Source organism: Macrobrachium rosenbergii, chromosome 12 (assembly GCF_040412425.1).
Source record: "Macrobrachium rosenbergii isolate ZJJX-2024 chromosome 12, ASM4041242v1, whole genome shotgun sequence".
Classification (NCBI taxonomy): domain Eukaryota; kingdom Metazoa; phylum Arthropoda; class Malacostraca; order Decapoda; family Palaemonidae; genus Macrobrachium; species Macrobrachium rosenbergii.
Window position 1 is genome coordinate 9,052,452 of NC_089752.1, and position 25,549 is coordinate 9,078,000.

A 25,549-nucleotide genomic window follows, 5' to 3' on the forward strand; every position below is an offset into this window, starting at 1 on the left:
CTCAGCCTCGCCAACTAGATTCGAATCAATAACAGTAACCTTGACATGAATAAAACCTCGCAGCTTACACTTCAGTGAAAAAAAAAATCAACATCTCCCTCGCAGCTTACACTTCAGTGAAAAAAAAATCAACATCTCGATATTAAACATGCAAAACCTATTTGCTGGCATATCCGTTAAGAGACTGAGAAAATTTGAAAAAAAGAAAAATAAAAAAATAAATCTTTATCGTCAACGACGGCGAGCTGTTAAAATTAGGAATCTAACTATAAAAGTGATCTGAAATGCTCTGTAATATTTCGATTTGGTTATCCAAGATAGATAAGGAATATTTGCATGATTACATAATCTGAAGTTGATGAAAAACTGAAGAGAAGTCAATCAAGCAATATCTTAGAATTAGGAAACTGTCGCTTGTGTTCCTCCTACGACTTTTATGAGGTGAAGGATGAATATTCTTGCTATCGTATTATTTTTCGTTACAACTGAACTTTATTTGACTGCCTGGTCTTCTGCAAGTGTATTCACATCTACCTTGCCACATTTCACTTAGCAAATAGTTAGCTGAGAAAGCTGGTTCCTTTTGTACCTTAAGAATCCACTTTACTGATCAGAACGGTCTTGCCTAATACCAGGAACAGCAACTGATCTCTACACCCAGACAACCAATTCTAAGTAATCCAGAGGTGAAAATTTTTCAGCGCTATCGTAAGTCTCGCTTTGGATGTTTATGTCAGACGATGTCTCAGATTGAAGCGTTTCATCCTATACTATGATCTTCAAGCTTGATACCAGGACGATATCTGATAATGCTTATAATGAATAATTCCGTTCTGCTATTGAAAATCTTAAATAACATATAACAAAAATGAAAAAAGGAAAGAACGAATAAAAAAAAAGAAATCAAGTCAGTTTACCGCCATCATAGTCTTAAAAATTCTTAATGACATGCTTATTTTCACTTACAAAACCGTCCCCCCCTCCTTGTTATTTTTCTTTCGTCTTGCATATTCCATCTAATTTCAGATAATCTAACAGATATAAACTACCTATGCAAGAGCTGAGTAAAGATTCATTGTCCAATGGACCTCTTTTATCCCCTATATAGTATATCCATACACCTTGCGAAATGTATTTCCATCGATGTTGAGTTTCTAGAGAATTGTGAATGGTTGTCAATATGACCTCAGCTTTGATGTTCTTTATTAAAAGCTAAAAGTGCTCCGATATCTGCATGAATAGGTATGATGAAACCGAACCCATACGATAAAGTTCTCTATAGGTTGCCATTGCCATTTTTCAAAGGCTTCTCTGTCCGTTCACAATACCCTTTGGCATTTCAGAAACCTTTACCGTAAGATACATAATATAATAACTCACCATCGTCGAATATTAAGGTCTATTTTTTTAATTCCCTAATGGCGCTTAATGCATTCATTTCTGTTACGCGAGGCCTGAGCGCAAGTCTGTTTTAATCCAATAATTGTGTTTTTAAATCAAAACCGTGAAGCTTAATCCATTCTTTCGCTACATCAGACATCCTCTTTCCCCTTTCTTCCGCTAGAACGCACTAAACCAATTTTCCCCTGATATCCTCGTCAATACATCGTTTCTTGGCAAACACGAACACTGCAAATTTTCTTTTCTTCATTCCAGTACCTTGAATCTCCCCACCTTCTCGCTGCCTTATCCTTACTGTCTAATCTTGCGTGACATTTTACTTTCTTCTTCAAGCAAAATCCAGGTCATGAATTAATACAGGCCATTCTTGAAATGATACTCTTCAATTTCCTCATTTATTTACCTAACTCTGTAAATGTAAAAACAGTTACTTTTGACTGTAATAGAAAATCTGAACTGATACAGTCTATTTATTTCAGTTTATGAATCAGAAATTTAATTACCTGGATCCTATTGCAGGGTCATTCCAATACCGGTATCAAAAATTTACTAAAAAAAACAGACTTGACTGAAGCAATAAAAAAGGGACCAAAACAATCCTTTACCTAGAAGGAAGTTGAAGTTTAGATAACCGTCCATACTTGATCAACGATGAACTGCCACTATAAGCTACTACAAAGAAGGCTCATTAGCAGCGCGTCTGCGACCACCCCTAGACACCCTGCGTCGCTCACCTGACCTCACTCACTCTCCTATTTCCTGAGTAATAACTCCTCTTATATCCTACCCAACAAACACTCTCTCCGTCTCCCTCTCCTTCCTTCACAAAAACACCAGAATAAGCCACCGTCCACCAACCAACCAAACGTCTCATACACCTTTTTTACGCCGCCTTTTTAGTTTTCTGTAAAAGAAAACTATTATACCGGCTTTGTCTGTCCGTCCGCACTTTTACTGTCCACCCTCATATCTTAAAAGCTACTGAGGCTAGAGGGCTGCAATTTGGTATGTAGGGCATCCACCCTCCAATCATCAAACATAACAAATTGCAGTCCTCTTGCCTTAGTAGCTTTTATTCTATTTAAGTTTAAAGTTAGCCATAATCGTGCATCTGGCAACCATACAGGACAAACCACCACCGGGCCGTGGTTAAAGTTTCAAGGGCCGCGGCTTATACAGCATTATGCCGAGAACACCAAAAGATAGATCTATTTTCGTTGGTCTTGATTATAAGTTGTACAGAAAACTTTTCTTCGGTGTATTTTTTACTTTTTTTTTTACTATTTCTCACGGTTTCAACCCTTTTTCTTCAGCATACACTACGGAAACATCTCATCTCAGCATCTTCTGCTCTTATTTTCATCCAACATGAACACTTCACTTCCACAAAGGAGAATTACCTCAACAATCCCTTCCATTCGCACATTTGTGTTCGTAGACCCTTGTTCTCCTCCAGACTATTATCTGTATAGATCTAGCAACGCTCTCTCCTGCACATGCCATATCCAAGGTCTCGCCTCTCATTTCATCCGACAATCTAAAATTACAGTTATTTCCTAATAACTATACCAGTCACCCACATCCACTCTTCTGCCGTCCATTTCGATATTTATTTCTTCATCTTCATTCCCTTTCAACATAGGCTTCACATTTAACCGACAACTTATATGCTTCCTCCTAGTTGGTAGTAGTCGGTAGCCTAAGGGAGTGTCATCAGATCAGGATAATAATATGACATATCGCGTACTTATTCGCCAAGGCTAATATGACAACTTGACTGGAGGATATGCCCTAAAAATGTCAAGTGGGCCATATATTAATATATATATATATATATATATATATATATATATATATATATATATATATATATATATATATGTATGTATGCATGTATGTATATACTGTATGTGTGTGTGTAAGTACGCGCATGTATGCATATTTATAATATATATATATATATATATATATGCTTCGTGAATGCTTACTGAATTAGCTACTTATAATTATGTATATAAATGTTATGTACTTCACAGAATCGATCAGATATAGATATTCCACATGCAGTCTCCTGGTGTCAATTCCTTATATATATATACTTTGTGAGTGCTCATTGAATTATATATTGATAATTACGTATATAAATATAATATACTTCACAAAATCGATCAGATATTCCACACGTATAGTCTCCAGATGTCACTGCCTTTCAGCTGGCTACATGGAATAAAAGATTAAATAAATATAATACGCTGAACTGAAATGAGCGTCATTTACATCGGCTTAAATGGATCTGCTTTCGGTTACTTACAGCTGACTGAATTTTACAGAAAAGGTAATCGAGCCAAACGTGACCAGCTCCAGTTCCCAAAATAGAGATATTCGGACATTTTAAAGCGGCTCTTTTTCTAAAATGAATCGCCGTCCATTAACCTCTATCAAACAGCAAAACGAGTTTTAATATTATGATTCGGCCATCGGCCACCAGAAAATGGGTTTTTACCAACACATTAAACACGCCATAAAAGGATTAAACGCAAACCGCCATCCAACCGTTATTGTGAAGCAAACAGAAAACTGAACATCAGCGCAGAGCAGTAGGAGTTCACAAGGTGTGCATGCTGTTTACCAATTAATTAAACTAATAAAACTCGTAACGAAATGCAGGTGATGCATGGTTTTAAGTGGTTCGGATGAATTCGTTGGTGAAAATAATTCTGCTTGAAGTCGCTATCGATTACTTTCCAGCTGAAAGGACGAAGTTTGACAATGAAATGAATCAGAATTAAATATACAGTGTGTGTACATGTAGATTTTACCAAATAAGGGCATTCCCAAAAGAAAGTATCTGTCTGTGTTCGTATAGGTTTTACCAAATGAGGGCATTCCCTAAAGAAAGTATCTGTCTGTGTTCGTATAGATTTTACCAAATGAGGGCATTCCCAAAAGAAAGTATCTGCCTGTGTTCGTATAGATTTTACCAAATGAGGGCATTCCCAAAAGAAAGTATCTGTCTGTGTTCGTATAGATTTTATCAAATGAGGGCATTCCCTAAAGAAAGTATCTGTCTGTGTTCGTATAGATTTTACCAAATGAGGGCATTCCCAAAAGAAAGTATCTGTCTGTGTTCGTATAGATTTTACCAAATGAGGGCATTCCAAAAAGAAAGTATCTGTCTGTGTTCTGTGATAGATTTACTAAATGAGGCATTCCCAAAAGAAACTATCTGTCTGTGTTCGTATAGATTTTACCAAATGAGGGCATTCCCAAAAGAAAGTATCTGTCTGTGTTCGTATAGACTTTACCAAATGAGGGCATTCCCAAAAGAAAGTATCTGTCTGTGTTCGTACAGATTTTACCAAATAAGGGCATTCCCAAAAGAAAGTATCTGTCTGTGTTCGTATAGATTTTACCAAATGAGGGCATTCCCAAAAGAAAGTATCTGTCTGTGTTCGTATAGATTTTACCAAATGAGGGCATTCCCAAAAGAAAGTATCTGTCTGTGTTCGTATAGATTTTACCAAATGAGGGCATTCCCTAAAGAAAGTATCTGTCTGTGTTCGTACAGATTTTACCAAATGAGGGCATTCCCAAAAGAAAGTATCTGTCTATGTTCGTATAGATTTGTCTGTGTTCGTACAGATTTTACCAAATGAGGGCATTCCCAAAAGAAAGTATCTGTCTGTGTTCGTATAGATTTGTCTGTGTTCGTACAGATTTTACCAAATGAGGGCATTCCCAAAAGACAGTATCCAAGTTACTTAATAAAATATATATATATATATATATATATATATATATATATATATATATATATATATATATATATATATATATATAATAAATATATATATCTTTCAAATGATCACATACCTTTTAGAGTTCTGTCAAAAACCAACATCAGTTTTCCACTGAATATGAAGTGAATTAGAATTAAATAACCAGCCTGCGTGAGTACAGACTTTGCAATAAGGGCATTACCCAAAAGAAAGTATCCCAGCCACTTACAATGAAATTAAAAAGTACCTTCCAATTGACCACATACACCTTAAGAGCTCTGTCAAAAAAGACACCGATTTTCCAGTTTTCTCCATCGCAACTAAAGCTCAAGACTCTGCATTCGTAAATCCAGTATACTCAAACGCATTACATCCAAGCAACAAAAGCAGAGGACCCATGCACGGCATGATGGGAACCAAAGGAGCAACCCAGGGGAGGCGGGGTACCGGTGGGAAGGAAAGGGACTCAAGTTTCCCTTGGACCGTGAAGGAAGGGACTGGTCTAACTTGGTCGTCGTATTGGAAGAGGGGACCGTGAACCCCTTCATTAACCCTCAGCACAGACGCCTCGGTGCCCCTGTTTACATTCAATTATAAACTCCAAATCGAGGCGGCGGCAACGCCGGTTGTCATGGGTGGGTGGGTGGGGCGGGGGAGGCTTAACAACGCCACCGCCAGATCATCATCGGTCCGAGGTCTCCAAGACAACGACCCAATATCGCGCCGGATCGGGACAACAAGATGCGGCAACTCGCGAGGGTGATTCATAGCGGCTAATGTCAAAATGGTATTATGTAGTAGGCGAAGAACGACTAGCGAGATTCAATGTTATGTTATGGTTTCACGAAAATATTTGCTTGAATCATATCTGTCATAACACTGATCTTTACTGACTGAATGCAGTTTTTTAAATAAAAAATGTAGGTTGAATTATATTATAAGAAGGCCTGTAATTATACCCAAATAAAAATAAGCATGAAAAGCCTGTCCCTTAATAATTTTCCATCCCAGCCATTGAATACATAGCCTCAATCCTTTAAAAATCTAAAAATGAGACGTGTTCAAGGGAAAACAATTTTCGTATAAATAAATGAACGTGGAAATCTTAGGTGATTAGATGCGATAACGGCATACAAATAATGTTTATCATTGTAAATATATTAGGAATTTATTGATGTATTAGGGGTGTCACTGCGTGGGTGTCGTGGTAACATGTACTCTACGACGATCATTTTCCAAGATACGAAGGAAAACATGAGCAAGAAGGACATGGGAGCAAATAAAAGACAAATGAGCGGTGTAAGGAATGGCAATATGGATGAAGAAGGAGAAATATTGATATTTTAACGGATGACTTTAATTCTGTCTAAATAATCAGAGTGAACTTAGATTGCGGGAAGAATTACGATACAGTGATCTATAATGACCAGAGCCAGCACCAGTCTTGAAGCTCAATCTGATATGCAGTGCAGTTCAAGTTCTTTCAAGTTATCTTATGAATTTTAATAGCCTTATCTCCTGTGTGAGCTCGCCGAAAGCAGGAAATAGCATTTCATGACCGCTGGCTGTACTGAGCAAGGTTTCGTTGGCGTTACAGGAAAAATACACGTAAGTGATTTGGCCTGGATATCTTGTTGACTGTAAACTTCATTCTTTGACCAGTTTAAGTTTATACACTACATGGCTTTATGCGCATCATGTGTAAATATGTACACGTAGAAAGTAATGAAATTTTAATGATATATATAAAAGATACTTCTAGAAAAGAAATGCATTAGCCACGAATTAAGAACATAAAGAGCGTTTAATAATGTAGATTGCTGATGTGTCCTCTGACTGAGGCCTAGGCATAATCATCTGGTAGGCTTCCTGCTCTCTACCAGTTCGTCAATACTATTCACTCAGATTGCACGTAATCCGTTTTGTTTAACCCTTTATTGCTGTCAATTCACCCCCTCGCAGTAATTCTATAAGGAAAAATACAGAAAACTAGCAACAATTCTCAGCATTGTTAACTTACAGGAATAGCTGATCAAGGACCCAACAACAACGCCTTCTAAAATCGGAATTAAATATATGACAATAACAAACAAAGACTGTAATGACAATAACCCATTACCAAACTCGTATAAGAATAACTGACGCGCGAGAATAAGCCAATATGTTCTATAATGACAATCTAAGTTTATCTTTGTATATAAGGATTTATAAATAGCATTTTGCATGCGCATGTGTGTGTGTATGTGTGTCTGTTTGCACTAGTAGGATATACAGCCAAGCAAACAAGAGTCAATAAAGGCGCGCATGTCCACACACAATCACAGCTTTTCATGACAAGCCAACTACTTCGGCTGCTGCAGTAATTTTGCCGACGAGAGAGAGAGAGAGAGAGAGAGAGAGAGAGAGAGAGAGAGAGAGAGAGAGAGAGAGAGAGAGAGAGAGAGACTCCTCCGAGAAATTGGAAAAGAAAAGCAGCAGGAAAAATAAGAGATACATTTGGTCAAAACAAACCCTTTACTCCTCGGTCTTAATCACTCCAATATCTACTCCCTCAATCATTTTAATTTCTTTCATCAATCGCTGAGCTCCGGCACCACTCCAGGGGTTCATTCAATAGTAATTACAGAGGAGGAACTAATAACATCGGAGATAGGACGAGCTTCATTTTGAGACGAAGGTATATCACATAATGGCCAGAGCTTTTGTTTGATGGGGAAAGGGATTCTTGGACGAAATTAAATTTAATTTTCCCTGTTCTATTTAACTGCGACCAATATTTTAAAAATACGCTCACGTGTTACACTAAAATGCATGAAGATTTTTGCAAATATGTAAAACAAAGGTTATTATAAATTATTGTTCCCACGCATTTGTTCTTCACACAGAATTGCAAGTTTGCAAGAATTATATGCATGTATACATACCCAGGTGCTCTCACACACACACACTTGTAGATAAGTGTTTTACGATTCACACAGTCATAGGCTGCACTAAAATCTGTGCACCCTCATCAAGACCACTTTGCAAGACGGGACATATTGACAAGAATGCCTCAGCAGTACCAAGGCCCCTTGCTACTTACAACGCAGCTTCTCAAAAACCGTAGATAAAAAAGGGATAATTAAAATCGGCCTTTATTCTGAAGAGCATGAGGACGGACCTGGTCCCTTATGTAATACAGCAATGTTTCCCTATTAGGGTCTATGCCATCATAACTGTCAAGGCCCAAAAGCAAAGTTTGATTTCTCTAGATCTGAGGCCACTGAACAGAACTAAAGCCCTGGAGAGCATGGCTGAGGCAACACAAAGGACTCACCACTGCTTGCTCGCAAAGAGTTGAGCTGAAAGTTCTGCCTTCTGTTTAGGCAAATGTAAAGCAGTTCCATCAGCTCCTGAAAGGGGAGGCATACTTGAATCAACTCCAAAAGGTGATGCCTTAAAGGCAGACCACCACTTAGGGTCATCGCCACAGGAGAAGAAAATTTCCTTTCCACCCTAATTATAAGCACTCTCAGCTAAGACAATATTTGAGGATTTTAGAAGGAATTCTCCTCTCAATAATAGTGTTAAGATGACCATTTAAACAATAGTATTTTGATATAATCTGTGAATACAAGATCATGATGGTTGCCAGATTGGTTGATATAATCTGTGAATACAAGATTATGATGGTTGCCAGACTGGTATGTAGGTTAATTTATTAACTGCTCACAACCAAAATTACTGAAAAAATCTACAGTAGCAACATCATGATTATCTGTGGCACTAACTTAACTCAGCCATTTAGTGTAGTGAGCATTGCAATCCCGAACTGGAATTAAACAAGCCTTGGAGACAGCTTCCTGAACTGTTCCCATTTTGGTAACCAAGCCTGAACCATAAATAATTCAAATCTGGGTTTCAGTAGCTAGCAAAAACAAGGATTTATTATTCTTCCACTGAATTTAACCACTTGTGTTTCATAACATACACAATATGAGATGTGGAGAAACGTTCTCTAATATACAGAGCCATTCCATGAACCTTTGGCATGGCATTATGCATGAGTAAAATGGCCTTCTTAAACCCTGGAATCAGCAGTTCCTAAATATATCGCAAATCAGACACAAGAGTTTTAGAACAAAATAAGATGTCAAATTGACAGTAGCAACATCTAAGTCCTTTTTATTCTGATATAATCCACAGACACTGCTATGTAAAATATTATTTTTAGTGATCAATTCTGAGAACCAGGATTAAGCTCAATATTACCAGAATGAAGCAACAGCATGTGAAACAAGCATAAAGGAGTATTTTCAAACTTAACAAAAGCAATAACAGGAAAAATAAATACATGTAAGATCAATTTTTGAAAAGTGTACGCCCATAAAAAGACAAAATTATCACTGGAAATAAACTGGTCAACTGGGTGGAGTGGGCACACCCAGCAAAGACGAGTAGAGCTCCAGATTTGTCTGACACTGAAGGAAGGATAGCAGTGACGGATTTGAAGACGAATTCACGGAGATCGCCAAAGAAGAAGGAAATGACAAGGATAAGGCAACCTCTTACTAAACCATCGAGCATCCTCAGCCATTCTACAAAGCCTACCCTACACTGTTTGAAAAACAGGTGTGCTGGGGTGTAGCCCCAAGCAAGGGAACTCCAGTTCAGTATAGTACAGTACAAGACCACGGTACAAAGACAATGGCCTTCTCATAGAAGAGATGCCTACCAGGCTAGTAAGTCTTTTCTACACAACAAGAGGACAGATCAAAAAAGGTAAGAAGTGTATGGTGTTCAGGGTTGTCAAGTGTGTGTCAACAGTAAAAGATATGCATATGCATGACAATTCTGAGTGGCTGTAGGTATAAAAAAAAAGTCTGTAACCAAAAATGAGCCCAACTACAGACTGTACTGGCCAGCCTTAGAAGGGACTCGATTCCCTCTTGTGGTAGTATCGCAATGGGCGGGTGGTGACTGGGCCATTGTACTATGTATTGCATTGGATACGTAAGGCAACTTGGCTGAAGAAACGTGGTTCCATCTAGTTTCTCTTTTTATAACCATTTTCTCAATACAAGTCCTAGATTTGCATCAGATGAACACATGCTTTGTGCCTTGGTAACATTTCTATATCAGGCATACACAGTTAAAATACTTATATTGGCTATTAGTTTACAATGTGTAAGTCTTTCAGTGCATATTCCGACAACTTTATCGTATGTTTGATATATGTTCGAAAAACAAATGTATTCTGGCCCCAGCAGTCTGTGGGGGAAACTAAACAACTACTGTGTCTGTTTACTTGTAAGAAATGTTTTTCTTTTGTTTTACGAGAAGTAATTACCAACACCAAATCACCCGTGTGTCTTTAACTACCATGAATAATCGGTGGAATAAAGTTTTCCCTCTGTTCTCAGTTAAGATAAACAAATAACTAACGTAATAAAGAGTAGCAGCAGTTTGTGAAGAGCCAATATTGGGATTCAAGAAAAATGTACAATTCCATAGATCTTTCAACACATCCTCCTGCTATATGAGAACCTTACGTCTCGTTATTCTGGAAAAATTATTCCCCGAGGAATATTTCTTTCGAATTGCATATCCCCATAACATTAAGGTCGGAGGAGGTGTCTCATTATTTTGAAATATACATTGAACTGCAACAGAGGAAAGGAAGAGATAGGAGAGGTATTCAGGGGGTAAAGGGAACCTTCTCGCCATTGTTATGTCCTAATCAATCACAGACACCAGCCATTGTTCTTGAACACTAAGGGACGGGGTTGGGGGTAGACCCACCCGACCATACAATGAATTACCAGCCAACTCCCGGACAAAGATACAAAATGTTTATTTACATAGATAACGATCTCTTGTCGGCCTGATGGAAGGTCAATGAAGAATTTGGGGCCCTGGACGATAAGTATATACTTTCCGTGGGATTAGAATGAATTCAAATCTTTCCATCTCATAAAACTGCGTTAAGGGTAAAAAGGGATTTTCTCTTTTGAAATGACATATAGTGTGGACATAGATTTCCTTTCGTTGCCACATGTATCGAATTCCAATAAGTTCCTTTGCATTGGGAGGAACTCCTACTATTCAAGATAGGATAAAAGCGTATGGAAACTAAGGGATAAATAGGATAAGAGTTGAATAGGCCGTGTGCGTGTATATTCTCATACACATGTACACATAATGTATATTCATTATATTCATGCACTTGCACATAACGGTGACAGCGGTAGTGAAGGAATCTGGCTGCTTCCTAAGTTAATAAGTCTTTTCAAGTTGGTCTTATTTTAAATGAGCGACTGAACTGCTGAAGCCAAATGCTATAAGGGGCAATGATACCATAGCTCATCACAGATATACAAATATATGTCATAAGAATTATCTGAGGTTAAGAATTAAGCGATGTTTACTCTCAAACACTGAAACAACAGGGCGGAAAGATACACTAGGCTACAAAAAATTAGCTACTTGCTGCATATTATTTTGCTGGTGAAGACTAGCAGTGCCCCGTAGGAGGGTAGTGCCGTTAGTGCACTTCATGCGGTGCACCGTAGGCATTCCGTAAGATTCTTCGCAGCGTGCCTTCGATCCCTAGCTGCAACCCATTTCGTTCCTTTTACTGTCTCCCCTTTCATTTTCCCTTTCTCCCATCCTACTTTCCACCCTCTCCTAACGATTATTTCATAGCGCAACTGCGAGATTTTCCTCCCGTTACACCTTTCATAGCTTTTACTGTCAATTTCCGTTTCAGCGCTGAATGATCTCATAGGTCCCAGTGCTTGGCCTTTGGCCTAAATTCTATATTCAACTCAACTCAACTCAAGACTAGCAGTGCCTGGTAAAATCAGCAAATATACAAGCGAAAGCTTGGCCAAGCATATTTTGTTTACACACTTGTAACACCAACAGAAACCTGAAAATTGTGTTCCTTTATTTAGAAAGACGTGGTTCAATACTACTCTAGTTTGTATAATGCGATTTTGCAAAATAGACGTAGAAAATCTTGTACGACCATACTCCGAACAATCAGTCCGCAGTGAAAAAAACTTCCTTTATGGCAATTATTTAGTTAACCTTCCATGAGTTTCACTGCACTTGAAAGTCCTTGAGTTCTAATTTTTCAGGATGTAAACGTAAACAATGATGTTAGTGACTTTCTCAGAGGAGATCCGATAGCAAACCAGTTTTTTCCACTCTTCTAAGCTCTCAGGGAACTGAACAGAGGTATGTAATTTGTAATGGTACCCAAGGGGAGGAAGAGTAAACATGACAGTTTTGACTATTCTGCGGGAAACTGGCTTGTAACTTATGCATTTCATAATTTGAGTTAATGTTGAATTAGATGTGAAGACCAACAATCAGGTATTTAAGATTAAAGATGACACACCTCTGGTATTTTCTGAACACAAAACAAATGTATTTCATAATCGAGGTTACTGTGCAAAATATAGTCATTTTCAGGAAAGTGATGGCTATACTTGAGTTCATCATTAGAGAAGTGGAACAGCAAGGAAAATTTCAAGGGAATAAGTGGGAATGAAATATAATGTAAGAGACTGATGAATATTTTGGGTTTTACTTCACATGCATATGATAGTTCCTACAACGTTGCCTGGAAAGATGACATTAATAGGACATCACTCCCAAGAACTGGAAATTGCAAATTCACAAGAAAACCTAATGAATGAAAACAATATTTAGAAATGTTTGTCAAAAGAAATCTCGATGTGGAATGAAAACCTGGTATTATCATTAACGCAGTATCTCCTACACCATGGCTTTTGAAATATGATTCAAATGAATATAAATAACTTGAACTCCAGAAGATGGTGGGATAAAAGAGAAAAAGACTAAGAGTTTCCCGCTGCTCAAATAATACCTACTGAAAGGCAGTCTCCTGCACAGAAAAGTTATGCTAGCTCCATGAAACTCTGGCACATGACCTCAGTAGTGAGGGTGTTTAACAGATTTGAAGGCTTATAACGTTTCGACAATGGAACCCAGTTTAGGGAGGTCATTTTACACATAATGAACACTGCTTCTCTATTATTGAATGGAATTTTCTCCGCTCTTTTTAACGTATGAAATGCTTAGACAAGAAAAATGAACAAAGCCAATCGCTACATGCAGGTCCCACGGCGAGTGAGGCTGTAAATAAGTCAATTGTTCTCTGACGTATATCATATTTCTGTATACAAAGAATATCTCCAAATACACATCAAAACGATGAATGGAGGTGTTATATTTGGTGTCACAAATATGACAATAACATCAAGAGGAGGCCGCTGAAATTCTGCTCGGGCAGAAACATGTTTGGATCAAACGTAGTATTTTCGACAACTCAACTACGAATCGGCGAACCCACAAGCGATTTGACACGGTAGTTCCCAACCATTTTTCTCGAAATTCCAATCGCAAAAGTTTACAATAGTACCGGTGTGCTCGATAATACACCTCTAATCAACAGGCAAGTAAAGGAAGCAGTATGGGAATAACCCTCGACAGGTAGAACACCAACGCTTCTATTCACGCTCGAAGTCCGTGTTACTTTCGTGGAATACAATTTCATATTTTGCCAAACACTCCCTCGGGAAGCATTATTCATCTGTAATGAAGATGTCCTAACTAAGACCTCACCTACATTTTTCTATGGGAGGTAATCCGTTGGCGTTGACAGAAGGAACAAAGCATCCGAGGAATTATTTATTAGCAGAGGGGTGCGGTGAACATGTGGTAAAAGAGAAAAATCTTCACAGTCATCAAGAATTTTCCCAATTATTTACCGTTCCCTCATTAACATGCAGATAGAGAAACTTGGGGTTGCAGGAGAGGATGAATAGAAGGGTAAACAACTTACTACGAGAGAGAGAGAGAGAGAGAGAGAGAGAGAGAGAGAGAGAGAGAGAGAGAGAGAGAGAGAGAGAGAGAGAGTCTTACCTTTAGAATAGAAAAGAATATAGAATTTAGGCCAAAGGCCAAGCGCTGGGACTTACGAGGTCATTCACCGAATAGGGAAATTGACAATAAGAAGGTTTGAAAGGTGTAACAGGAGGAAAACCTGGCAGTTGCACTATGAAACAATTGTTAGGAAAGGGTTAAGGAAAGTCAGATGGAAGAAAGAAAAAATGAACCGAGGTACAATAAAAGGAATGATGGAAGTTGCAGCTAAGGGGCGAAGGGACGCTGCAAAGACCCTTAAGCAATGCCTACAGTGCACCATATGAGGTGAACTGACAGCACTACGCCCTGGGGGTCGTAAGTTTACGCATTGTATCTGGAAGTGCTTAGTGCTGCAGCTGATTGGCGTTGTAGTCTTTTTTGATAAATGATGTTAGAATATCTATACAATTTCTTAATCTATGAAACTGCGTTAGAATTTGTTATAATTCTCTCACAGAGGCTCCGGGGTAGTAACAAAGGCTAATTCTATTACGTTTCTGATTTCATTTGAATATCAAATATATCGTCAATAGTCAGGCCTCTCGGATCTATAGATATTCCACCATCAGGCCTTTGTAAAAAGTGACTTGCATTGAGAGGTAGCAAACTCTGGTTACGAAGTAATATTCTAACTGTGAACTCCTAATTTATAACATTCGCTAGATTGCAACAACCATGAGAAAATAATTTACAGACGACTGTACTTGAATTTTTATGTCCCCACAAAATTTAAAGATGGAAAATATTCTACAGCTAAATACCGGTGAAATGTCATCCCATGAATTCAAGTAATTTCTGTCCTCTGACAAAAAAAATAAAAAATAGTGAATGATGTGTTAGTCGAACCTATGTTTTATATACCTAAGTCTCCTCCTACAGAGGAGTGTACATCTCCACAGTCATACTATGGAGTAAAATCTACCACTTTTCCTGGTTCCTTGTCCATTACCTGTAGGAGGAGACATAGGTATAGAAGACATGGGATCGACGAACACACCGTTCACTTTTTCTTTTTTTTTGTCAGAGGACAGAAATTACCTGAATTCATGAGATGACATTTCACCGATATTTATCTGTAGAATATTTTCCATCTTCAAACTTAGTGGGGACATACAAATTCAAGTACAGTGCGTCTGTAAATTATTTTCTCATGGTTGCTGCAATCCAGCGAATGTTATAAGTTAGGAGTTCACAGTTAGAATATCGCTTGGCAACCAGAGTTTGCTGCCTCTCAATGCAAGTCACTTTTTACAAAGGCCTGATGAACCACTGCCAGAACGGACCTCAATTCATGGCACACAAACGCTAAAGAGGAACGTCCAACTTATTTCTTAAAAGAATAACTATCACTTTGCAACTATCACCGTAACCTTCATAATGAGAAAATTAAGAATCCTCTCCCAGCTTGAAGATGAAAGGACCACCCTAAACGTCCAGACAAGATAAGCAGATCTGCAGGCAACACTTGACAGCTAAAAAACACTTGGCATGTCATCCACAGAACAGTCAACAGAAATAAACACTAATTTTAAGTAAACTGAGCCCTACTTATTCCGGGGCTGTGAAATATCAATATACAATTAATTTCGTGGTACATAATTGCATATTACTATCTAGGCTTATATCCAACTGAAAAAGCTACACCAGGGAACTTTAATGCGAAATAATGGTATACATTTACATATGCAGATTATGTATCTTCCTGTCTCCACCAGTCTGAGAAACCTTTGCATGCAGCATGATTTTATATCATTTATCCTCTTTCCCTTAGAGTAAATACACAACAACAACAGATTCTAAGAATCTCCGGACAATTAACCGTATCCATCACCAACTAATTTTGATTTACCCATGAATTCCCAGTCTATGATACACTTGCATCTTTCCTTGTTCACTTCACAAACAATTGTTATTTTGCCGCTGTATTTTACTCTGCTGTACGGCAACTAGCCTCTCTCTGTGTCAGACCTATCATTTCAAGCCACGCCCACTTTTCTGTTTGAAAGGAGCTGTCTGTTTGTTCTAATCTACATCACTAATTCCTTAATCTGTGCTTTCTCCTCGGTTATTTTTTATTCATTTCAATTTGTTTTCTTGACTTCACTCGCTACTGCTCATCAGAACCCACTGACCTACTTTCCTTCGTCAATGATTTGCTTCTTACCACAAACTTGACGATTTACTAATCCACATGCTGAAGTTATCTCTTCCCTAAAATGGAGACTGCAGTATCTGCAAAAATACAAAACTGAGAAAAATGGTAAATAATCCCTTGCCTTACTACTGATTTTGCAGATACTGTAAATGGGACCCCCTAATTACTCGTGGAAAACATTGAAGAATCATTCTGAAAAGCAGTAACTTGTGTATTTGTGTTTCATGAGCCCAATAGGTGGCATATCTCAATTTCGAAAATTTTGCAGATACTGCAGTTTTCCATTTTAGGGCTGATCTGTATGGAAAACTTTAGAGCACACCGTATTGCATTATTATGTAATCGTCTTAGGTGATTTTTGGGTGCGCCATTTTCAGATGACTGACTAGACAGTGACTGAGCTCGACCCAAAATATTCCACAGGAATGTAAATGGGTATTTGGATCAGATTTCTGCGGGGATAGGCGTGTTCTCAGTGGGAGTCTGATGTATGGAGGCATATTTATGAAGTTTAATAAAATAAATTTTAAACTATGAAAACAATTACTTTGGAAAAAATCTGAGACATTCACTTATAAATACCTAGACAAGCATGAAATAAGCCAATACGACACGTCTTCTAAAGTTGGCTTGTTTTCTATTTCATTTTTTATAACTTAATACAAACTCTTAGTGAATTTTAAAAATTCATCAGATGCTGAAACTTTTAGTAAAATGTCATGAAAAATCATGAACCACATCTAACTGAAAAGTACAAAGATTATATGATAAATTCTGTTACATGGCTTATTTACAAGAAAAATGTGAGCATATTGCGTTTCCCAAAACTAATAAATGATACACTATTTTTATACACAAACTGCACATGCACACCTAAACGATTGAGGGGAAAAAATTTGTGCTTAAAGAGGATTAAAAAGGAAGATTTTGAAGTGGGGCGGACCTGAAGAACGAAGGTAAAATTTAGGCGGGAAGATGAAGAAGGGAACAAAGGAAAAGTGATGAGAAGAGGAATGAAATGGAATGGAATATAAAATTTGCGCCAAAGGCCAAGCGCTGGGACCTACGAGGTCATTCAGCGCTGAAAGGGAAACTGAGGGTAATGGAGGTTTGAAAGTTGTAACAGGAAGAAAACTTCGCAGCTGCACTATGAAACAGCTGTTAGGAGAAGATGGAAAGTAAGATGGAAGAAAGAGAATAAGAACCGAGGTAAAGTAAAAAGAACGAAAGAGGTTGCAGCTGGGGCCGAAGGGACGCTGCAAAGAACCTTAAGTAATACCTACAGTGCACCGCGTGAGGTGCACTGACTGCAATACCCCGCTACGGAGGTGATGAGAAGAGTAATGCGATGAAGAGGAAATAGTAGGAAGAGAAGATGCTCTTTCCACCTCCATCTCCATCTCCCATTTTCCTCGCGCGTCTGGCACGAGGACTCTGACGATGATAATATTACTGTAACTGTAATGATGAGTGCGATAATGATGATGATTATAGTGTTGACGAGGTGATGACTTGGCCCTCCTCGTTTGTGCAGCCTAATTTCATCACTTGACGAGAAAAGTTAACCGGGAAAATTTTTTCGGGGGTGTTTTTGCGATGGTCTTATTTTTAATATATATTTTTCTCTGCGTCTTACTTAATCATTTCTCCTTTGTTTGTGTCTTTATTCAAATATATGTTACTGTTTTAGAGTCTGTGACTTTATTTGTATTTCAACTCTCTCCCTTTTTCTCTCAAAAAGAGTTGAAAAGACGCCACACATGCATAACTATCCACAAATGAGAAAGCCACATGAACTGACAAACTTATCGTCTTTAATATAACATGCTTGCAACTGAACGATACAACTTTCTTCTCTCTTACATACATACACACACACACACACACATGTGCAGCATCAAGATGATCCCTTCACTAATGGTCTACGGATGATTAGTGGTAACTCTGAGTGAAAAGATTATTAAAGCTTTAAATCTGTCGTCAGTATTTCTGTGGTAAAAAAGGAAAAGGAATGATATTGCCTGAAACTTATTTTTTTTAAATGGGGCACGGAATCATTTGGCCCTATCTCCTTTATACTGCACTGTGAATCCACTCCCATTTCAAACTAGGTTACTTACGTAAAAATAACCAGAAAACATTTCAATTAGTTTGAATGGAAATTAGACACGCGCCCAAGTAATTATAACAAATTGTTTAATTGAATAGGTCGACTTAAAAGTTACGGGGAAGGTCAGCAAACGAACCATAGGTTAGTGATAATAATCTTGCTGATCATCAGATAAAAGCCTCTAACAGGCCGCAATAATAGCATTTTGAGAAATTGCTAGTAATACTATTTGAGTTTATACCGTTAACCGTTTTGTCACACAGCTATGACTAGATGAACGCTGCCCTTGGGAAGCTGAGTGACCCACGATAAAATGTTCTATATCTTAATGGTAAGAGTAACTTGTTTCTAAATGGCAACAGTACCATTACCTTCCAACCGTATGTCAGCCTCATTCACTCATTCACTTTCAAAGATAGAGGAAGGAAGTTCTCAGCTAAAATCAATGTCAAGGTCAAATATCACGCCCCTTGCCAAAGTATCTACAGGTCAAAAGGGCTGGAGCCAATTCTTTACCAACATTTAGAACAGATTTTCTTGACCTTTTTCATCCTATGAACCCCCGACACTCTTCAGGATATTACCGTAACCCCCTACAATAAATTTTGAAATTGTGAACCTTCTGAAAAGGTAAGATAAAACAAAATGATAGGAAGACTATGGTTTACTGAAAATGCCACAAATAAAAACCTTGAAAAATTCCACACAGCGTCTACAAATGTGACCCCCTGAGAAACCTCAAACGACCTCACGACCCCTAGGTTAAGAACCGGTGATTTAGAAAGTTGTCGCGGCTTTTCATAGCAGCATAAAAAAAAACCCTCGATTTAGCTAACTGTTCCAGTAAAACCCCAGTCCCTTACAACGAGAACGGCACAGAACGGGCTGATTAAAAGGCGAATGCGCCTACGAACAGAAGCCTTCTACAGTCAGTCGACGATTGTATATTTGTAAATGTGCGGTACCCTGAAAGCTGTACTGAAGTATACTACAATGCATGTTTCTACAGCAGAGGCAAAAAGTCATAATGCAGATGTATGAGTATATATACTTTTAAGATGAAATTAATGACGAACTATTGTACTGTACATTACAGTAATAAAAAAAACTGCTACTACCACTGCTACTACTGCTACTACTACTACTACTACTACTACTACTACTACTACTAATAATAATAATAATAATAATAATAATAATAATAATAATAATAATTCAGTACTTACCTCGGCCATTTGGGATTTTGCACAGACTACGCATCCAAGCCAGGTAAAGGCAAGTGCTATGAGGCTCCGAAACCAGCGTTACGCTTAACGAAGTCTATCAACAAATAAAACAGTCGGAGGAACAAACACAGATGCACTTTTCAAACAACATAAACGCGACACTGTAAACAGAAAAAAATGCTACCAATTATACCGAACACTATAGCGATGTTAAATGTTCAAATACTAAGCTATAACAAAAAGTAGACAAAATGCAGCCACAGAAAATAATGGTTTCATTTGGATGAATGTAAAGAGTGAATGATGGCAGAGCAGTAACTGAGGCATCCCAGAGCAACAGGATATCCAGTAGATCTGTCTCCATAAAAAAGTAGCAATTTACTGAAGAAAAAACATCACCGAGGCCTTTAGGAAGTGGTGTTAGCAAGTTCTATAAGGGTGTCCATCACACCAACAGATCTCTCTCACTTGTGTGAGTTGATTTTTGACACACTAGCTTGTTCCATGACATAGTAACCTACAGTGAACAAGGCCCTGCACTTGTGTGTGTGTGTGTGTGTGTGTGTGTGTGTGTGTGTGTGTGCGTGCGCGCGCGCGTGTGTGTGTGTGTGTATGTTCACTACTTCCCATCAGGCTAAGCTAGATATAGGGGACTTCGTCCATTAAATCGTAAGCACATCAACTTCTTGTCCTCGTTCCTTAAAACGGAGAAACCCCTTGTGGCAAAGGAAAGGCGACTATAACCATCTAGATTCAATCCTATTCAATGAGGGTGATAAAAGATAAAGTGGCTTGAATATGAGGGTAATATTCCAATAACTTATAACCTTTAGAAGAAAAACGAAATTTTTAAATTTTTCTAATGCAGTATCGAGCCTAGTGCACCTTAAACATGCCTGATTCAGTGCCATAACAGATCACCGTTGAAATGATTAATGATTATAATCACAGACCCGCTGAACAGCTATGGAAAAACTGTTCTTTCCTATATACAAGTTTATTGTGATCCTTCAGCACTCAAGTCTAAGAACTCTTCAGTGAATTTTTTTTTCTTCGGTTTTGAGAGTTCACAAAAGCAAACTAAGAGAGAGAGAGAGAGAGAGAGAGAGAGAGAGAGAGAGAGAGAGAGAGAGAGAGAGAGAGAGATTGCATTAACAGACTGATATTCTACAATTTATTTCTGGTGATAAAAATTCATTTCTCGCTATAATGTGGTTCGGATTCCACAATAGGCTGTAGGCCCTGTTGCTAGGTAACCAATTGGTTCTTAGCCACGTAAAATAAGTCTAATCTTTCGGGCCAGCCCTAGGAGAGCTGTTAATCAGCTCAGCGCTCTGGTAAAACTAAACTATACTTAACGTTTTTTCTACAATCGCTCTTTCAACACGGATAAATTTGTATCAGTTATGCAAATGCTTTGGAAAATTTTGTTCGATAGACAAGAGGAATTAACCTTCAAGAAATATAAGTAAATGACCCAATGGCAGCTTAGTATTTACAGATATTCAAATAATGGCTATTCATCATTGCGGAATTGTGGAAAAATCAATAATGTTCATAAATTACGTCGAACGGGTAACTGTAACAGCTCTCAGGATAAAAACCGCAATCTTCATGTACCCCCACCGCCCCCCCCTCCCTCTCTCTCTCTCCCTTACATATATATAAAACACAAGAGACCAATACAGCGAGAGAAAACCGAAACAAATGCCTCAATCTGATGACGCAGTCTGACCTAAACGAGATTAAACAGCAGCAATCCGTCTCCGCAGCCCATAAAGTTGTTCCTTTTTTTTTTTTTTATAAGAACAATAGGCTTTACTTTCTTTTCCGCGGCATCGTTTACTTGTTTTGGTAGCCCGCACTCCTCTCTTTTCGCGTATGTATGTGTGCATGTATGCAAGTATGTATGTATGTATACACTATATATGTTTATATGTATATATATATATATATATATATATATATATATATATATATATATATATATATATATATATATATATATATATATATATTTACTAACTAAGGCATACACACACTCTATATATATGTGTATATACACACACACACACACACACACACACATATATATATATATATATATATATATATATATATATATATATATATAGTGTGCGTGTGCATCAGTTAATAAGTACATCTCTTGTGATATATATATATATATATATATATATATATATATATATATATATATATATATATATATACATATACTTATTTGCGTATATATATGTATATACATATATAATTAATATATACAGTATACACACACACACACACATATATATATATATATATATATATATATATATATATATATATATATATATATATATTTAATGTGTGTAATACAAGCCTTTTAAACTCATGACGTGAATTTAAACTGAAAATCACCAGTTGTTTTGAAATACAGCATCACTGCCAGTAAAGAGAGTATCCATATCAATCAAAAGCAAAATCATCGGTCTCAGTTACAATAAAAACGTGCTTTTTGTTCATAGTTGAATCGTCAGACTAATGACAAATGTTTTTCCCGAGATTTATTTCCAAACTCCGATGTTTCATTAATCATTTTTGTTTCAGAGAACATTGTTAAAAGTTCAGAACTGCCGTTTTTACTTGCTTGTTGAGTACAAGTGAACCTTTAGATTAATAGAGAAATTGAAGAACCTACGGGAACTGAAGTACAAAAAAAAAAAAAATTCAAAAATGCATCATTAGGCAATGTCTGGGTAGAACCCAAGAACGAGAAGGAGGAATTCGTAGATTCGAAAATTAAAATATGATATAGCTTTTTAACGTTAATTAATAAAGAGAGCAGAAATTTTCATTAATATTTACTCGTACCTATTTATGCTATACTCTCCACATCAACTTTAGCGTATTAATTTGAGCGGTAAATCAAATGCATACTCTGCCTTAGATGCACGAACATTAATTGCCTGCAACGGACTTCGAAAAGAAAAGCAAAACACGGACAGTAAAAAATACAGACTACTTGAAGACGAGGGCACAAAACAAATCTCTGCAAACTGACATAGATAAGAAAGTGCCATGAACAAAGAAATCCGTACAATGTGATAAACGTGTTGACAAAGAGCACTTCCGCCAAGTGGAAGTGCTCAGTTATGCAACAGACAAGCAAAAACTGGCTATCTTTGCGTCTTAGGATCGTATGATTATCATCACGAGGTGACAAGAATGACTTGGCAATAAAATGAACATACCGAGGATGAGGCGCAACTTATGTTAACGTGAATAAGAAATCAGCCAAAGCTAAGAGATGAATAGGTCACCTAAGAGATCGATAAACTCTATCAACGCGTGAACTGAGCATGATTAGAATGTGATACATCCAAATACAAAGTTTTACAGAACTAAACTGAATACAGAATTTAGGCCAAAGGCCAAGCACTGGGACCTATGAGGTCATTCAGAGCTGCAACGGAAATTGGCAGTAAAAGGTTTGAAAGTTGTAACAGGAGGAAAACCTCGCAGTTGCACTATGAATCAACTGTCAGGAGAGGGTGGAAAGTAAGATGGAAGAAAGAGAATATAAAAGGAGGTAAAGTAAAAGGAACGAAATGGGTTGCAGCTAGGGGCCGAAGGCACGCCGCAAAGAACCATAAGTAATGCCTACAGTGCGCCGCATGATGTGCACTGACGGTACTACCCCTCTACGGGAACAAAGTTTTACATTTGCAAAGAGGATCCCAACTTTATGTTCTGAGCGCTTTCCAAGACGCTGCACAACACGTAAAGGATAACAAATTAACTGAAAAATCGAGTTTTCTTCTAAATGATGACTTCCCAAGCTGTATGAAAAGCTATTATAGGAATTGCGGTGACAAGAAAATAAAATGAGGAATCTTTGAGAAATTTCCAATTAGAAAATGCTACTTCCAGGACTGAAATCTCGGGATAAAAGACGGGATAGCACTGAGGGCAATTAGGGATCTGTCTTCTGGTAAGTCGAACGAAACAATTAAACAATAACAGAAGACCCTAAGCAAGAAACAAAAGAACTAAGAATTAACTATTAACAATTACTGGAAAAAAAGAAATGAGAGTAAAACAAAATAATGTAGGGAAGAATGGAGAGAGAAATCAAAAGTTAATTCCAGCAGTCGGGAGGAGAATGGTTCTCACATCCTCACTTCTCTGCTCTCTCCTGAAGCGACGCGATGAGAGCTTTTTTTCCTGTGAAGTGGCAGCTAATTGAAAGGACGATCTCAGTTGCGTGAGATCAGTCTCAGGAGACCACTTTTGCTCGTGTTTCTGACCTTCCCGTTCTCCACTCTGGAGTTTACTACTGCTCCCTTGCCCCTCCCTACCCCTCCTCTCTCTCTCTGTCTCTCTCTCTCTGTACCTCCTTTCATATTCTCTTTCTTCATCTTACTTTCCACCCTCTCCTAACACTTGATTCATAGTGCAACAGCAGGTTTTTCCTCCTGTTACACCTTTCAAACCTTTTGCTGTTAATTTCCGTTTCAGCGCTGAATGACCTCATAGGTACCAGTGCGTGGCCTTTGGCCTAAATTCCACGTATTCAATTCAATTCATTTCAAACGAATGTAAAGGTTTCATTCGTGTTTATAGTGTTATCAAGGCCAGGATATGTTGCCATATTTTCATTTAAAATTCAGAGAATCCTTAAAATATTGATTCCCTACACTCGTTACTGCATTTTCTCAATAGAATTTCTCTAATTGAGCAGCTAAAGATGGCGAGAGCTACAGAGTTTTTGTGAAATAGAAATTTAAATAAAATAAATGCTTAGTGTATTTTTCAAGCAAATGAAGATAAAGATAGTATAACACTCACGTTGTGTATGCCAATATAGTTTACTGTCATTCAACACTTTTTATCTATGGAAATTCGTTATAAGACAGGCAACAAAAGTTAACGAATGTTCCTGTAACTGTTTCTAAATTACAGAAAAATTACAAAATGAAATTACAAAATGAGTAGGCTACTGGAGCCCTCATACCAACTCTTAGTCCAAATGGAAATATTTAATGGTCTTAAAAAATATCTCACTAAATGTTCAATGGAATTTTTGCGCCGTAATATTCTAACTAATCAAGATATTTTCTATTTTGGCGTGTCGTTTATCCCCTACTTCTGTCTCCGGAAAAATATAAGATTGCGTATCAAAAACTTTGACAATTAATTAATACATCCTACTGGTCGCTACTAACAAAGCATATGAGAGAGAGAGAGAGAGAGAGAGAGAGAGAGAGAGAGAGAGAGAGAGAGAGAGAGAGAGAGAGAGAGAGAGAGATTAGTGTGCAAAGTAAAGCATTTGAAGATGATCACTGTTTCACACCAGCTGGGTAAAGATAACCCCGTCGAAGCACTCCCCTCTCTCTCTCTCTCTCCTCTCTCTCTCTCTCTCTCTCTCTCTCTCTCTCTCTCTCTCTCTCTCGGTGCGACTCACAACCGTCGGCTAACTACCGGGTACATAATTTAATCCACGGACCGACAAGGGAAGTCAGGATTTTCAACGAAGTCGCCCCGTCAAATATTTATTATTTGCCTCTTCAGGGATGGAAGAGAGGTCCCTCGACTGTCACTGAGAAGCAGGAGGACAGACAATTTCAGTTCTGAACAACTTATGAAAGGATATCTACCTAAGTCCATAATATAACCGTAGGGTACTCAAGACACTTAAAAGAATCAAGTACCGTGAAGGGAATATCTGTTCCTGGATAGATTACGCCGAGTATTCTGGTAGCAAATTCCCGAGATGTATGCTAGTATTGCACCAGCCCCGGTCTTTTTTGCTGTGTCCCTAGGTTGGGTTCAGTTAATACGTTCAGAAGAATTTGGGTGTGGGAAACATAATGTGATTATTTTCAAGAAAATTCTATGATTAGTTTTTAAGATAGGGCGTCCCGCTTTTTTTCAGGGAAAG

The 25,549-nt window shown here is 37.8% G+C and overlaps 1 long non-coding RNA gene across 9 annotated transcripts in view; it reads right to left on the reverse strand.

Annotated features, from left to right (window-relative positions):
* The window catches only part of LOC136844376 (uncharacterized), a 388,477-nt gene that overhangs the window by 335,431 nt on the left and 27,497 nt on the right, over positions 1–25,549 (reverse strand). For all 9 annotated transcript variants that reach the window (XR_010854844.1, XR_010854849.1, XR_010854845.1 and 6 more), the window contains one exon: positions 19,609–19,769. This is a non-coding gene — a long non-coding RNA (uncharacterized lncRNA). The remainder of the gene's footprint in view (positions 1–19,608; positions 19,770–25,549) is intronic.